Source organism: Eriocheir sinensis, chromosome 7 (genome assembly GCF_024679095.1).
Source record: "Eriocheir sinensis breed Jianghai 21 chromosome 7, ASM2467909v1, whole genome shotgun sequence".
Lineage (NCBI taxonomy): Eukaryota > Metazoa > Arthropoda > Malacostraca > Decapoda > Varunidae > Eriocheir > Eriocheir sinensis.
In genome coordinates, this window is record NC_066515.1 from 8,741,637 (window position 1) to 8,757,411 (window position 15,775).

At 44.7% G+C, this 15,775-nt stretch overlaps 1 protein-coding gene across 1 annotated transcript in view; it reads right to left on the reverse strand.

Annotated features, from left to right (window-relative positions):
* Nucleotides 1–15,775, reverse strand: part of LOC126992542 (glycerophosphocholine cholinephosphodiesterase ENPP6-like) — an 87,546-nt gene that overhangs the window by 57,876 nt on the left and 13,895 nt on the right. The window lies entirely within an intron of this gene.

Consider the following 15,775-nt stretch of genomic DNA (forward strand, 5'->3'; position numbering starts at 1 on the left):
ATATATATATATATATATATATATATATATATATATATATATATATATATATATATATATATATATATATATATATATATATATATATATATATATATATATATATATATATATATATATATATATATATATATATATATATATATATATATATATATATATATATATATATATATATATATATCAGTGGTGGGCACCGATCACTTTTTTGCTGTTCCGATCCCCGATCATTCGATCAGTTTGGGCAAGTCATCCGATTCATTTTTTAAGTACTGCTGTTCCGATCATTAAAACTTATTATAATTACTATTATTTTTTTTAAATAATAATTACAAGAAACACTTATTTAAGGCGTTCTTTAAGTAATAATTTCAAATAAGTAATAACTTAATTATTTGCTGATAAATGTCTTTATTTTTCCTCTTTCTTTTGGTACATAGGACATTGTAAAAAAAATGTTATCTTAACTTCTTATTTTTAGGCATTTATATAAGTCTACTCTTTTTATTCAATTTCTGAATGTATGAAAAAGGAATTATGTTCGCTATTTTAACTTTTGTTTGAAATTGATTTAGATTTTTGACAAACATTTTTCAACTTTTTAATATTTTGTCATCGATATCTAGGAAATATTTTTTACTACATAATAAAACGAGCGATAGTGATCATTAATCTCCTATCCTTCCTGATTAAATAGCTTTCTGAATAAAAGCTATTGGTCCATAAATAAATTAGTTACAAGAACATAAGCAATAAGGTTTTGATTATAAGTGAGCCGGTGTTGTGTCATCTGTCATCCACGCATCCTAAGACATCCCATCCTGATCTGCGCATGCGCGGAACCCGATGTTTACAAACACAGTGTTGATATCGTAGTTGGTCCAGGCAAGATGGCGGCAAGACAGCATGGCAGCTTTTTATGGGAAAATGGCCAAATTCATGAATGACATGGATCCCATAATTCAGATAGCCTACCATTAAATGGAGAGAATCTGAGAAACATGACCATCAATCAGAAGAGAGTGTAGGTTATCTCATTTATCACATATAACGACATACAAGGGGTGTAGGTTCGACATACAAGGGGTGTAGGTTATCTCATTTATCACATTTACCGACATACAAGGGGTGTCGGTTATCTCATTTATCACATTTACCGACATACAAGGGGTGTAGGTTATCTCATTTATCACATTTACCGACATACAAGGGGTGCAGGTTATCTCATTTATCACATTTACTGATATACAAGGTTTTAGGTTACCTCATTTATCACATTTACTGACATACAAGGGGTTTAGGTTATCTCATTTTTCACGTTTACTGACATACAAGGGTAGGCGGTGGCTGAGTGATTAGCGTGCGGGGCCAGCATTCATCACGCCATGGACAACATCGATTCGAATCCCCACGCTACCACCTGGGATTTTTTAGTCACCGCCGAGTGGCTTAAGACTACCCACAGGCTGTCCAGAAGACCACCTATCATCCCGGATTCTAGAAGAAACCGAACAAGCGATTCAAAAATGAGTTCCAGGGTGCAGCATGAGCCAAGCATAACTAGCGCTACTATAAAAATTGCCTGCGCCATGACGGGCTTGGGCCGACCACCAGGCCCCTGAAGAAAGCTTACCGGCGCCATAAACAAAAAAAAGATACCTCATTTATCACATTTACCGACATACACGGGGTGTAGGGTACCTCATTTATCACATTTACCGAGATACAAGGGGTGCAGGTTATCTTATTTATCACATTTACCGACTTATAAGGGGTGTAGGTTATCTCATTTATCACATTTACCGACATACCTCATTTACCTCATTTACTGACATACAAAGGGTGCAAGAAGAAACTTTCATATTTCAAGCAATTTTCAAATTAAAAACATACGTCAACATTTATTTTTAAAAAGATAAAAAAACAAACTCAGGTGGGACATATCGCGATAGGCAGTCGACAAAGACGCGGTACCGTGTCGCAATTCATCCACTCTTTGTTTGTAAACAAATCCCGCGCATGCGCATATTGGATGGGACGTCTTAGGATACGTGGATGGCGGATGACACCACACCGGGCTTAAGTTGGATAAGTTCAGGTTCAACAAAGACATAGGCAAGAATTGGTTTACCAACAATGGTGGATGAGTGGAACAGACGTAAAAGTCATGTGGTGAGCACCAACACGATAGATACATTCAAGAAGAGGTTAGATAAGTTCTTGAATGGGAGGGGTATGGGACGCTAGTTTGGTGCCGTGGTCTGGGCGGCATGCTGCGCTGTCTCGCGAGACCTCCTTCCTCCTCCTCCTCTTGTTGCGGGGGCCGGGAGCCCAACGGGTGGGTGGGGGGGTCAACTGAAGGCAAAGCTCTCCCCCCGGTTAAGAAGGTGGGGGTGTCGAGGCGGGGCGAAGCCCCGCATTTTAGCTTAGGTCTTGTTGGTTTCCCGAAAAGGAACTGACGCTGCCACCATTAGAGGGTGGTAACACTGCAACAGAAAATGCATAACTGACAACTGGGGCAGGCCACTCGGTTACTGGAGTGAGCGGAAGCCCACTACTGCAGCCCACACCACACTGTCATGGCGTCGTGTAACAAGTCCCGCCAAGCAAATAAAGTGACTTTGCGCCTGCGCCTCTCGTTCACGATACCTTACCAGGACGTCCCTGTCCCTGTCCCGTCCCTGTGGACCCCCCAGAGGGTATGGAAGCCCTGTGGGCGAGGCTTACCCCCCCCCCTCCCACCCCCGCCTCGCTGCCTCAATCATCCTCTGCCTGGTCTACCACCCTCCTCCCGCCGCCACGGCCATCCAGCTCATCACTCACATCATTGACACCATGGATGACCTCCGCTCAAGATTCCCCTCTGCAAAAGTAGTAATATGTGGTGATTTTAATCAACTCAACACCTGTGAAATAGAAGAGCAGCTGAACCTCACTCAGGTAGTGGATTTTCCCACTCACGGGAGAAACACTCTTGACCTCATCCTCACCGCCCTCACCCAGCACTACCTCCCCCCCCCCAGCCACTCCCTCCCATGGGACGCAGCAACCACGCCTCCATTCTGTGGTCGCCGGCGCCTTCCACCTCACGCCCCACACGCACTGTTGCCAAGACCTACAGACCCGTGATGGATTCAGCAATGCGGCAGTTTGGTCAGTGGATCACACGGTACCCCTGGAATGAGGTGCTCACTGTTGAGGACGTTCAAGACAAGTGGAGTAACTACCAACAAACTATCACCACAGCACACCATCACTTCTTCCCAGAAAAATCTCTGCGAATCCACCCATCAGATGCCCCTTGGATTACACCCAGGATTAAGCGACACATGCAGCAACGCAACTCGGCATTCTTCACCAACCCCTCCCTCTTCAAGCATCTCCGGAACAAAGTGATACGGGAAATCAAGGCAGCAAAATTAACATACTACCCTAACAAGATACACAGGCTCAAGCAGGAAAACATCAGCAGGTGGTACTCCAAGATCCGAGACCTGTGTGGATTAAGCAGGACCACCGCCCCCATCCCGGAAACAGCTGAGGTCATTAACAGCCACTTCGCCGACATCTGCCAGTCCCTGCCCAGCCTAGACTTCACCTCACTCCCCGCCTACCTACCCACATCTGCACTACTCCCTTTAGTTCACGAGCACGAGGTTGCCACCGCGCTACTCAAGCTCAAATCGAGACGCTCCACTACTCCAGCTGACCTCCCTATCAAGCTTTACCAAGAATTCTCCACAGAATTAGCCACCCCTCTGTGCTCCATCATCAACGCCTCCCTCCATCAAAGTCAGTGTCCCGCAGCCTGGAAGACAGCCTATGTCACCCCCGTCCCGAAAACAAGCACACCTCAGTCCCTCAGCGACTACAGGCCCATCGCCATCACCCCAATCCCGAGCCAGCTCTGTGAAGGCTTCATCTTCAGATGGGCCTATACTCACCTCGCCCCCCTCATGGACCAACAGCAATTCGGGAACATCACGTCCTCCTCCACCACTCACTGCCTCATTGACCTTCTCGATTACATCTATAGAAACCTCGAAAAACGCAAAACATCAGTGGCCCTCACCTTCGTAGACTTCCGGAAAGCCTTCGACCTCGTTCGCCACACCACCGTCATCACCAAAGCCTCCAGCTTCACCCCAGCCTGGTGTCCTGGCTCACTAACCTCCTCTCCCACAGGAGTCAGGTCGTAAGGCATCAGGGAGCGACCTCCCACCCTCAGCATCTCACCTGTGGGGTCCCTCAGGAGACCAGGATGGGTCCATTATGCTTCCTGATGCTTGTAAATGACGCCATGACGGACACCAGTGTTCGGTGGAAATATGTGGACGACACCACCCTCGCCACCACCATCAACAACGACAACCCGGATTACAGCCACCTTCAGCTCCTCCTTGACCTTGACTCGCCTGACCTCCTCAAAGGGACGGACGTTGACCTTGCTGTTGCGGCATCAAACCTTAACCTTGCTTTTCACCTCGTCTGGTGAAACGACACTTGTTATTTTGTGTGTGAATCGACTCCGTGTGTTACATTTTAACGTCACAACTTTTCAAATCCGTTCATCCACGTTTTTTAATTAACCGTTACTTAAATAGGCCCGTACGCCTTCTCAGAAATCGAACGACTAACTGTGCTTGTTTACTTGTCTTATTTAGCACCACTCAACCTAATTAATTAACGTCTAACTCAGTGCTGTGACTCGTCTAACTAGTGTTTGAAGTGTTGCGAGGATTACCTTACAGTGAGAGGACTTCCCTGCAGATCCACTTCCCTGCTGATCCACGAGCGGTTAAATTATATATCGACTTTTTTGTGTTTCCTGTTTTTCCTCAGTAGGATTACAACTACACGACCTAACACAGCACCCAGTGAAAGACAGTGAGCTTCTTGTGTCTAACTAACGTAGAAAATCTGTCACTAACGTTGAAGTACAAAGCTTGACCCGTACACCAGCACACCTGTTTTGAAAAGGAGGAAAAGTTTAATCCCCCAGAGAATTTTAATCCCGGAGGGAAAACACGTGTGGGCCCCCATAGACGCCACACCTCAAACTCTCCCGCGTGACTCGACCGATTGAAAGCCGCCTCCCTCCAGGTGTTCACCATAGCCCACGCAGATACAAAATTCATCTTAACTGTAAAGCTCACCGTTATATCGTCTTGCAACAGTAAATAAAAAAGAAGTAATCATGCCGTCCAACTATTTCAATTGCTGTAATTGTTCAAAGAAATATGCTGCGATTCACTACCAAACCAGCGACTCGATGTGTAGGTACTGTGTCTTAGACTTACGTATTCAGGCACTACAAGCAACCAACGAGGATCTACAACGCTCCAATGCGTTACTTTGGGACACCATGATGTCATTCCCTCAACTCCCTACTCCTCCTTCTTCTTCTTCTTCTTCTTCTTCTTCTTCTTCTTCTTCTTCTTCTTCGTTCTCCGAAATTCTGACCCGATCACATACCTCCTCCTCAGCCCCCCCCATTTCTCATCCCTCCACCGCCTCCTCCCTTCCCTCCTCCACCTCATCACCACAGGCCGCCAACACCCCCCCTTCTTCACCCTCCACCACCAGCACCGCCATCACCCCCGCCCCCTCCCCCACCCATCCCACCATCACCACCACGACCTACTCTTCCTCCTCCCCTTCCTCTTCCTCACTCTTCTCTTCCGCCCTTTCCTCCTCCTCCACCTCTGCCCCCTCCTCCACATCCTCAACATCCTCCTCCTCTACTCCCCCCCAGCCAACCCCTTCCGCCTCTTCCTCCTCCTCCGCCAAAGCCGCCTCCTCAAACATTTCTTCTCCCCCCTCCCCCCCCTCCTCAACCTCCTCCTCCTCTACTCCGCCCCAGTCAACCCCGTCCGCCCCTTCCTCCTCCGCCTCTGCCACCTCCTCCTTTCTCCCCCCTCCTCCACATCCTCAACATCCTCCTCCTCTACTCCCCCGCAGTCAGCCCCCTCCGCCTCTTCCTCATCTTCCCTTGGCTCCCCCTTGTCCCTCTCCTCTACCAGCCCTCCTAACGCCTCCACGTCCAGTCGCCACCACACTCCCACTCCTCACTACTCATCCATTAGACGCCACTAGACCATTCTTCCTGCTGTGGTCTGCGCAGATCAGACACAGTTTTGGGGCACAGACAAGCTGAAAACATCTGTTTGACTTGTAGGGGCTGGTTAGAGGTCAATTAACGGAATTCTGCGGCAGGAATACAGAGACGCGGAGGCGTTATTGTATTCCGGGAGCCAAACTGGACGACATTACTTCAGCTGTCGATGCTGTCACGGAACTCGCGAAGGAAGACACAGTTTATTTGATTCACGCGGGGACAAATGACGTTCAGTTTACTCAAACTCAGGCCCTAATATCAAAATACAGTCAGGTCATTCGGCGTTACAAGACCAAGTCCCCTCACGTCATTGTTTCTGGAATTCTACCCAGAATCAGCGCTTACGCCGGCTTCAACAGCAAAGCGAGCAACATCAATACTAGTTTGAAGGAAATTTGTGACGACGAAGGCGTGGCGTTTACAAATGCCTGGCATCACTTCTTAGAGCGCCCAGACTTGTTTTGGAACGATGGACTGCACTTGAATGAGGTTGGGTCGGCGCGTTTCGGGAGGCTTCTGGACGAGGCAGTGAAAAGCTTGTCGAAAAGCCTTTCAAAAAACGGCGGGCGAGGACGGGGCAAAGGCAGCCCTTGATCAACCAACCCGTAGCGTCAGTGCGACTCACAAGAAACTGTGTAACTAACGACACCTCCGACAAGCGAACTGGTACAACTCGTCACGGCCACATTTCTATCATGTACACAAATGCACGTAGTTTAATACCCAAAAAGGACGAAATTAGGGCGTATATTGCAACAGAGAAACCAGATGTGGTAGCCATCACAGAGACTTGGGCCAACTCTACTCATCTAGAATCCGAACTGTCATTCCCTGGGTACGAAAGCTTCCACAAAAGTCGAAAACACAAGAAAGGAGGAGGAGTAGTCTGCTACGTAAAAAGTACACTCCCTGCCATAAAAATAGACAAACAGGACGCAGAGAAATACGATTCTGTCTACGTGGAAATAACCGCAAATAACAAGAAACTAACACTTGCAACCGTATACAGGCCTCCGAAACAACAGGCAGCCGATGACACTGCCCTCTACGAAGAGATTCACTCTGTAACACAAAGCAAGGAAGCAATTATAATTGGGGACTTTAACTGCCCTAACATTGACTGGGGACTGATGACTGGAGATCAAGAGGGTAACAGGCTTATAGAAATGGTGGAGGATTCGTTCCTCACTCAAGTTGTAACTCAACCAACAAGAGAAAACAATCTGCTGGATCTGGTATTAGTAAGCGACCCCGACCTCATTCGCGACTGTACAGTTGGTGAGAAACTTAATGGGTGCGATCACCACTTAATCCGTTTTAATATCAATATATGTCACAAACTCGTAGATAATCCGTCAGTGATACCAGATTACAAAAAAGGAAATTTCAACTTAGCCCGTGCGCTGCTTCCCCCTACGACCTGGGACCAACTTGGCATCACCGACAATACAATCGACAACGCGTGGAACGTCTTCAAAGATAAGCTGTTGCAAGTAGAGAAGGCTACAGTGCCTACGAAATCCAGGCGAGTAAATGGGGCCGTAGATCCACCGTGGATGACCAGAGAAATAAAAAGGGCAGTAAACCTAAAAAAAAGGAATTATAATTTGATGAAAGAGAATGCTACGGCCGAAGCCAGCACACAGTACCACAACAGCCTCAGAGCTTGTTGCAGCCTTATTCGGAGTAGCAAACGCAACTATGAAAAGCAAATAGCGCGCGAAATCAAAACTAACTCCAAGAAATTCTTCACGTACATAAGATCGAAAAAGAAAGTAAAATCCAATATTGGTCCCCTGACAGACGAGACTGGATCTGTAACTCAAGACAGTAAACAGATGGCCAGAATCCTCAATAGTAACTTCGCATCCGTATTCACAGTCGAGGACATCGAAACCATTCCCGAGGGTCCTGACCCGCCGAGTGAGATCACACCGCTGGAAATTGACTCAATATGCGACCAAGAAGTAAAAAAGTACTTGGACAAACTCGACACGAACAAGTCAACGGGACCCGACAGTTTGTCCCCGCGGTTATTAAAAGAGCTTAAACAACAAATACTTCAACCACTCACTAACATATTCAACCGGTCAGTCCAACTAAACAAGGTTCCGGAAGACTGGAAGATGGCGAACGTAACACCGATTTTCAAAAAAGGAGACAAAAGCGTTGCATTAAACTACAGGCCCATAAGTTTGACATCAGTGGCAGGAAAAATACTCGAAAAGATTATTAGAGATAAACTTGTTAAGTTTCTAGAAAACAATAATATAATCTCCGACACCCAGCATGGCTTCAGAAACAAGCGCTAATGCCTAACGAATTTATTAGACTTCATCCAAGGTATATATAAGAACTGGGATGCCCACATTCCCAGTGATGTTATATACCTGGACTTTCAGAAAGCCTTCGACAAGGTACCGCACGAGCGACTCCTTAAGAAACTGCACTCGGCGGGCATCGGAGCCAATCTGATCGCGTGGATAAGAGATTGGCTCACCGACAGAAAACAACGAGTACTACTCAACGGACAGCCTTCCGATTGGCTTCCAGTCACTAGTGGAGTGCCTCAAGGGTCAGTGCTGGGACCCATCCTCTTTATCATATATATCAATGACCTAGAATCAGGACTGAAATCCACAATATCGAAATTTGCAGATGACACCAAGGTGGGTGGAGATGCCCTCACAAAGACCGATTGCGAAATCATTCAGAAAGACCTCAATCACATTATCGAATGGTCGGAAAAATGGCAAATGTCTTTTAATGTTGACAAATGCAAAGTCATGCACATTGGGTCCCAAAATAGTAACCATACATACACCATGAATGGGAGACCTCTGCAAGCGATGCAGGAGGAAAAGGATCTTGGAGTCACTATCAGCAGTGACCTGAAACACGCGAATCACTGTAAAAAAGCATACAACAAGGCCAACATTATGCTCGGGTTCATAGCGAGGAACTTCGAGTGTAAAACCCCAGACGTGATGCTATCCTTGTAGAATTTCATGGTAAGACCGCACCTCGAGTATGCAGTGCAGTTCTGGTCTCCCAATTACAGAAAGGACATTGCTCTACTGGAAAGGATTCAACGACGCGCCACAAAGATGATTCCAACCTTCAGGGCTCAACTGTACGAGGAACGACTCAAGCGACTCAATCTCTTTACATTGGAGAAAAGACGCCTACGAGGGGATATGATTCAAGTCTTCAAGTATCTAAAAAAGTTCAATAACGTCGATTACTCCAAATTCCTTGAACTGCAAACCAACTCAAGAACTAGAAATAACGGTTTACCCATTCAGTCGAGTCGATGTAACACAGACATTGGAAGGAGTTTCTTTTCAAACCGAGTCATCCGCCACTGGAACAATCTTCCCTCAGAAGTAGTAAATGCGAATACCATCAACTCCTTCAAATATAGAATCGACCGTCATTTCGCTGCGTCGGGAGTAAACTGAATAACGAGGGGCTTCCATCTGCTCCTCAATATCGAGGTGCTTTCATCTGCTCACCAAGCCCCAAGTGGCGGTCGAGCAGATTAAATCACCCAAGCGGGCGACCTCGTAATGAGCCAATAGGCTTTCTGTTGCCTGCATTTCCATGTTTCCATGTTTCCATGTTTCACACTTGACCACCGACAACAAAGTCACCCTCAACACCAACAAGACTACAATAATGCACATCCACACCTCCTCAGACACCCTCCCCCCCTCCCTGTGTTTCCATCGACGGGCGTCCCCTCCAGATGGTTCATTCTGTCAAGCTCCTCGGCCTCACCATTGACGACAAACTGACGTGGGGCCAACACGTCAGCTCCCTCATAAAGTCAGCCACATACCAGCTATACCTCCTCCAAAGACTGAAGAAGCTGGGGACACCCGCGCGTGAGCTGGCGAGTGTGTACTCGACCTTCATACTCCCTCGGCTTACGTACGCGTCCTCTGCTTGGTCATCTTCCCTCAACGCCATCAACTCGAACGGGTGCAGAAAAGGGTGGTGCGGCTGATCCTGGGGACCGGCTACACCACCTATCAGGAGGCCCTCCCCGCCCTGCAGCTCACCACCCTTCAGGCCCGCCACCAACACCTCCTCCAGCAGTTCGCCACCAAACTTCTTCACCACCCACGACATAGGAACCTGCTCCCGCCGGTAGCTCCCCCTCCCCGCCACAATGTCCGACACCACAACAAGCTGCTCCCCATACGTGCGCGTACCGACAGGTATAAGAACAGTACAATACCAACAATAGTGAAAATCCTGAACACATAGACTCTTTACTCCTAAGTTACTTTTAAGTTTGTAGTTTTCATGATATCCCTATATAATATGTATATTTTCAGCTCTAGAGCTGCTTCTCCCTAAATAAACCGTATATTATTATTATTATTATTATTATTATTATTATTATTATTATTATTATTATTATTATTATTATTACTATTATTATTATTATTATTTAATAAATTAACGATCAATAATTATCGCTTAATTTTATAAATTAAGACACTTATTGAAGTAACTATTTAGCAACGTGTATAAAAATAACTGTAAGAAGTCCGCAATCACTTGTTACCATGACAACGTTGACCACTTTCTTTTCTGTGATCGGTGATCGGAAAATAGTTTGTGAAGTTCCGATCTCCACAGTCCGATTACCTTTTACAAAGATGATCCAATCTTTGCATCCCGATCGCCAATTGCTGTTCCGATCAGATCGGAAGATCGGACGATCGGACTGATGATCGGAAGTGCCCAGCTCTGATATATATATATATATATATATATATATATATATATATATATATATATATATATATATATATATATATATATATATATATATATGCACACACACACCCACACACACACACATAAATATATATATATATATATATATATAATATATATATATATATATATATATATATATATATATATATATATATACTAATTTACATGTTATTTTATACAGAATTAAAGTAATTTTACCAATAAATAGCAATAAAAAATAATATAAAACACAAACCATTGATAGGATGTACTGATACCCGGCACCGATACCGATACCCGAATATTTGACCGATACCGATACCGATACCGATACCTGTGCACCGATTTCTTTTATACAACAATTCCAGCAGCTAAAGGGCAATATCAAATGTTAAGAAGAAAAAAAAAGACCCACTACTCGTTGTTCCACCATGAAGTGAAGAAAGCGAGGGAGGAGGCGCCTCGTGAGGTCTAGTTGACTCAGCTACTTAGCTTTAACTTAATTGCAGTACATTTAGACTGTGAAGAAATCCCCAGACCCTGGCAGCGTTCCCCGTTGCGGGGCGACCGTCTGACTGACTGAGGCAGGCAAATGAGGCGAGTGGAAGGGCTCCGCCAATCCCGCGCCGAAGCTACTAAACCTGTATTGTACGCGTCCGCGGTACCAAAGGCTGTACTGTATACTAAGTATTATATATTTGCATTCAAAGTAATATGAATCTTATCGTTTAAAGTGATGAGAATTAAATCGCGGGAAATTCCAAACTATTAAGTATCATGATAATAGATAATTACACTTTTCTAATACTTTTTCAACAATTTAGAAAATCCAATTTCTATTGAACAAAATTATTTGCAACGAGTGACATGCGACGTACAAAACTCCTTCAGGTATCGGTAGTATCGGCAGAAAATCAGCCGATATCGATACCGATACTCTTTAAAATGTGCCGATACCACCGATACCGATACATCGGTACATCCCTACTACAAACCAATGTGTTACGATTGTTACGGAGGCTCCCGCAACCGCTAACTATGCTCGAGGTGTAGGCTTCGCACCGGGGTTTAGCAGCCGCAGATTTCCTATTTTTGAGGCACGGGACATCAACGTGAAGCTAACCCAACGTATCGTCCGAGATGGAGGGTGAACGGGTGTCAGTCACGTCCAGGAGGGCATACGAGCTGCCGAGGCTCGCCCCACGTTCCTATTATGAGCATAGTATCCACCGTTCCTGTTTTCTTCTTTGCAGCACCATCCCCTTTAACCATCTTTGTGGGGTACATTGTTAAAGCACAATTAACGCAAACTGTACTGATGAAAACACAAAGATCGCACACCAAAGCACAAATGCAATCAGACACGAGCGCACGGGTGCTATCTCTACTAGTTTCCAACACGGACTGAGACTAGGGTTGCCAACTTGCCACCCTTTTTATAAAATACGGAATGCCATTTGTTCCGTATTTGTTTGTCTGAATGGTTAAGGGGAGCTGCCGGTTTTTACCCTTTTTCTTTATTCAATGGGTTTATTGTCATGATTTGTATACCAGACACAAATGACACCATACGCATAAGATTTAGCCCCCAAAAAACAATATCACCTTTCCATTTTTTACCAATGACTATTTTTTGGAAAATTTGAAGGTTTTTTTTAAAAGGCTTTTTCTACTATGATAATTGCTCTACATGGGAACAATTACTAAAGTACAAGAACCATGTTTAGGCTAATGAAAATATAGCGAAATATTGTACGTGTTAATAATCATTAGTTTGCGGAATATAAATTTTCAAACTTTCATGCGCATAATTTCCCCCTAAAAAAATTCAGACATAAATACACCATAACTCACTCACTTCATATATGAGAAAAAAAAACTCACTATAGTTTGATTCTTACAAGTCTAGGCATGGTTTTGGTGTTGGTTTCATTGAAATCGGTTGAAAAATGATGGAGAAATTGAAATGCAATGGTATATAACTTACATTTTGAGATATGGCCAGGTAAAGTTTTGGATGCGTAACATTCAAACATAGCGAAGTGATATCATGGCATTTATCCTTTCATTTATTTGTAATGATACATAAAAAAAATATATCTTCATGCTCAGTCATATATTTTGATGTCCAGGCACAAAATATTCTGTCTGTAAGGCTCCTGGTTCCCCTCCCCCCTGCCTCAGCTTGAGGCGGGGTATTAGCTCACAAAGGAGGGGTGTCACAGCTACCAAGCTACTCACTGTTGCCAAGTTTGTTCCAGAATGCTCGTGGAGCATATGTCACCTCCTTCCTCTTCTCTTTGATGTTCTGGGATCTCTTCTTCCTCATGCTTTTCCTTTTAGTATCTTTTTCTTGAATTTTGAGTGAGCAGTTGAGGGCTGTTGATTTTATTCCAAGATGTTGCAAGAAATTTACTTTGTTGTATCCAAAATTATAGTGAAGGATGGTGATTTGAGAAACAAATTGGACTTTGATGCTCCAGCAAACCTGACTTTCTGACACCGCCAGATCTTTGAATGGAAGCTTTCATTTGCGTTCTGAGTGAGCCCCTGAACGCATTGCTCCAGTAGATCTTTAGTTGCCAGGGACTCATAAACTTGTCTGACCTTTTTCTCACTTTCTGCATCAAGATCTATTACTAAAGATGACCTTTTGAATTTGATCTCTCTTCATTTTGTGAGTGCAGCTTGGAGCAGCACCATGAGTGTTCTCCTGCTGGCAAAGTCCATGGCGTGGACGTGTCTTGGTGCTGAACACGTGATGGAATGTGGCCATGACTGCTTTCTGCATTTCCACAAATGGTTTATTTATATTGTTTCTTATTTCTTTCCGTAGTATGATGTCAGGGTAGCAATGGTGGTGTCAGACAGTTTGTTCTTTCCACCCAGGGTACTCAGTCTCCTCCTTTTTCCAGTCTTCATTACAGTCTCCACTCTGTCTTCGTCTCTCAGCTTCCTCAGTCGTGTTCCCATCCTCTTCTGAACGTGATTTATACATTCCAATTTTGTGACTTTGAGTTCTTCGTTGGGCTCACGTCCATTGTTGATGTTGAAATGGCAAGGAAGGTGCTTGCATCACCCATCACCATCACTAACCATATTTCTGTATCTCCCAGGGACTCTGATCTTGCAAACATCCTCAGTGCTGCTGCTTTTTCCATGGCTGCTGAAGATCCCTCATAGTTCTTGGTGCATTCTTCATCGTGCAGGGTCCTCCAGACATTGAATTCTTCTTCAGAAAATTTTCCATCTTTCAGTTGTCCCTCTTGATGCTGCACATTTGGCAAAACTTTTCTGCACCTCAATATCAACGACAAAGCCAGTGCAAACTTCACTGATGACTCCCATGCTAACCTGTGAAGTATGCCCTCTCTTCATCCACGAGCCACTGTAGGAAATGTTGAAGCTGAGTCTTCCATCTTCATCAGGAACAGTGTCCCATGTGTTGCATGTAGTGCCGGCGGATAGCCTCACATACTTTCTTCTGCTTCACAGTGAAAACAAATACATTTCTTGATAAAGATACTTCAGATGCCTGTAATATTTATTATTTCCCATTACAGGCATGCCATATAACCCTTGTATTCTTCTGTGTGCCCGCATATCCAAAATCTTCTATGACTGACTCGTGTACTGCGGCGACATTTCTTCATGTAGGACAGATGAAGAAGTGAAGTTGGAGGAGATGTTTTTGGCTAGATGCCAGAAGTCACGGGAAGATTTAGAGAAAGCAAGGTTTTGGCATTTTCTATTAATGAAAGAATTTTTGGTTAGTCGGAGAATAGATTTGGCACGATTTCGGGCAGAAATGTAAAGTTCATAATTAGCATTAGTTTGAAGGCTCTGGTACCTTTGTGAGCTGCCTCTCTATCATTGACAGCACGAGAACAAGCGTGATTAAACCATCTTTTTAGCGTGAGGAGTAGAGAAAGAACGAGGAATGTATGCCTCCATTCCAGAGACAATCACCTCTGTGATGCGCTGAGCACACACAGAGGGGTCCCTATCCTGGAAGTAATAATCATTCCACGGGAAATCGGAAAAGTGCATCCTCAGGTCGTCCCACCGAGCTGAAGCAAAATGCCAGAAGCATCGCCTCTTCGGTGAGTCCAGAGGGTGTACAGGAGCGATAGGACAGGATGCAGAAATAAGATTGTGATCGGAGGAGCCCAACGGAGAGAGCAGTTTGACAGAATAAGCAGAAGGGTTTGAGGTATGGAAGAGGTCTAGAATGTTGGGCCGGTCTCCAAGACGGTCGGGAATACGTGTAGGGTGCTGGATCAACTGCTCTAGGTCGTTGAGGATAGCAAAGTTGTAGGCTTGTTCACCAGGATGGTCAGTGAAAGAGGATGAAAGCCAAAGCTGAGGAATATTGAAATCTCCTAGGATGGAGATTTCAGCGAAGGGAGAGTGGGTCAAGATGTGCTCCACTTTAGAATTCAAATAGTCAAAGAATTTTACATAGTTGGTAGAGTTAGGTGAGAGATAAACAGCACAGATGTATTTAGTAATAGAATGACAATGAAGTCTTAGCCAGATGGTAGAAAATTCAGAAGAGTCAAGGTTGTGGGCACGAGAGCAAGTGATGTCGTTGCGCACGTAGGCGCAACATCCAGCTTTGGATTGAAATTTAGGATAGAGATAGTAGGAGGAAACAGATTAGAGATTGATGTCAGTAGCCTCAGAAACCTGTGTTTCGGTAAGGAGGAGAAGGTGAGGTTTAGAGGAGGAGAGATGATGTTCCACAGAATGAAAATTAGAGCGAAGACCGCGAATGTTGCAGAAATTGAAAAGAAAGAGGTTCGAGGAGTTATCAAGACACCTCTCTGGTCAGCAGCCAGAAGGGGAGTCCTCCCTGGGGAATTTGGTCCCCCCAGGCGGGGA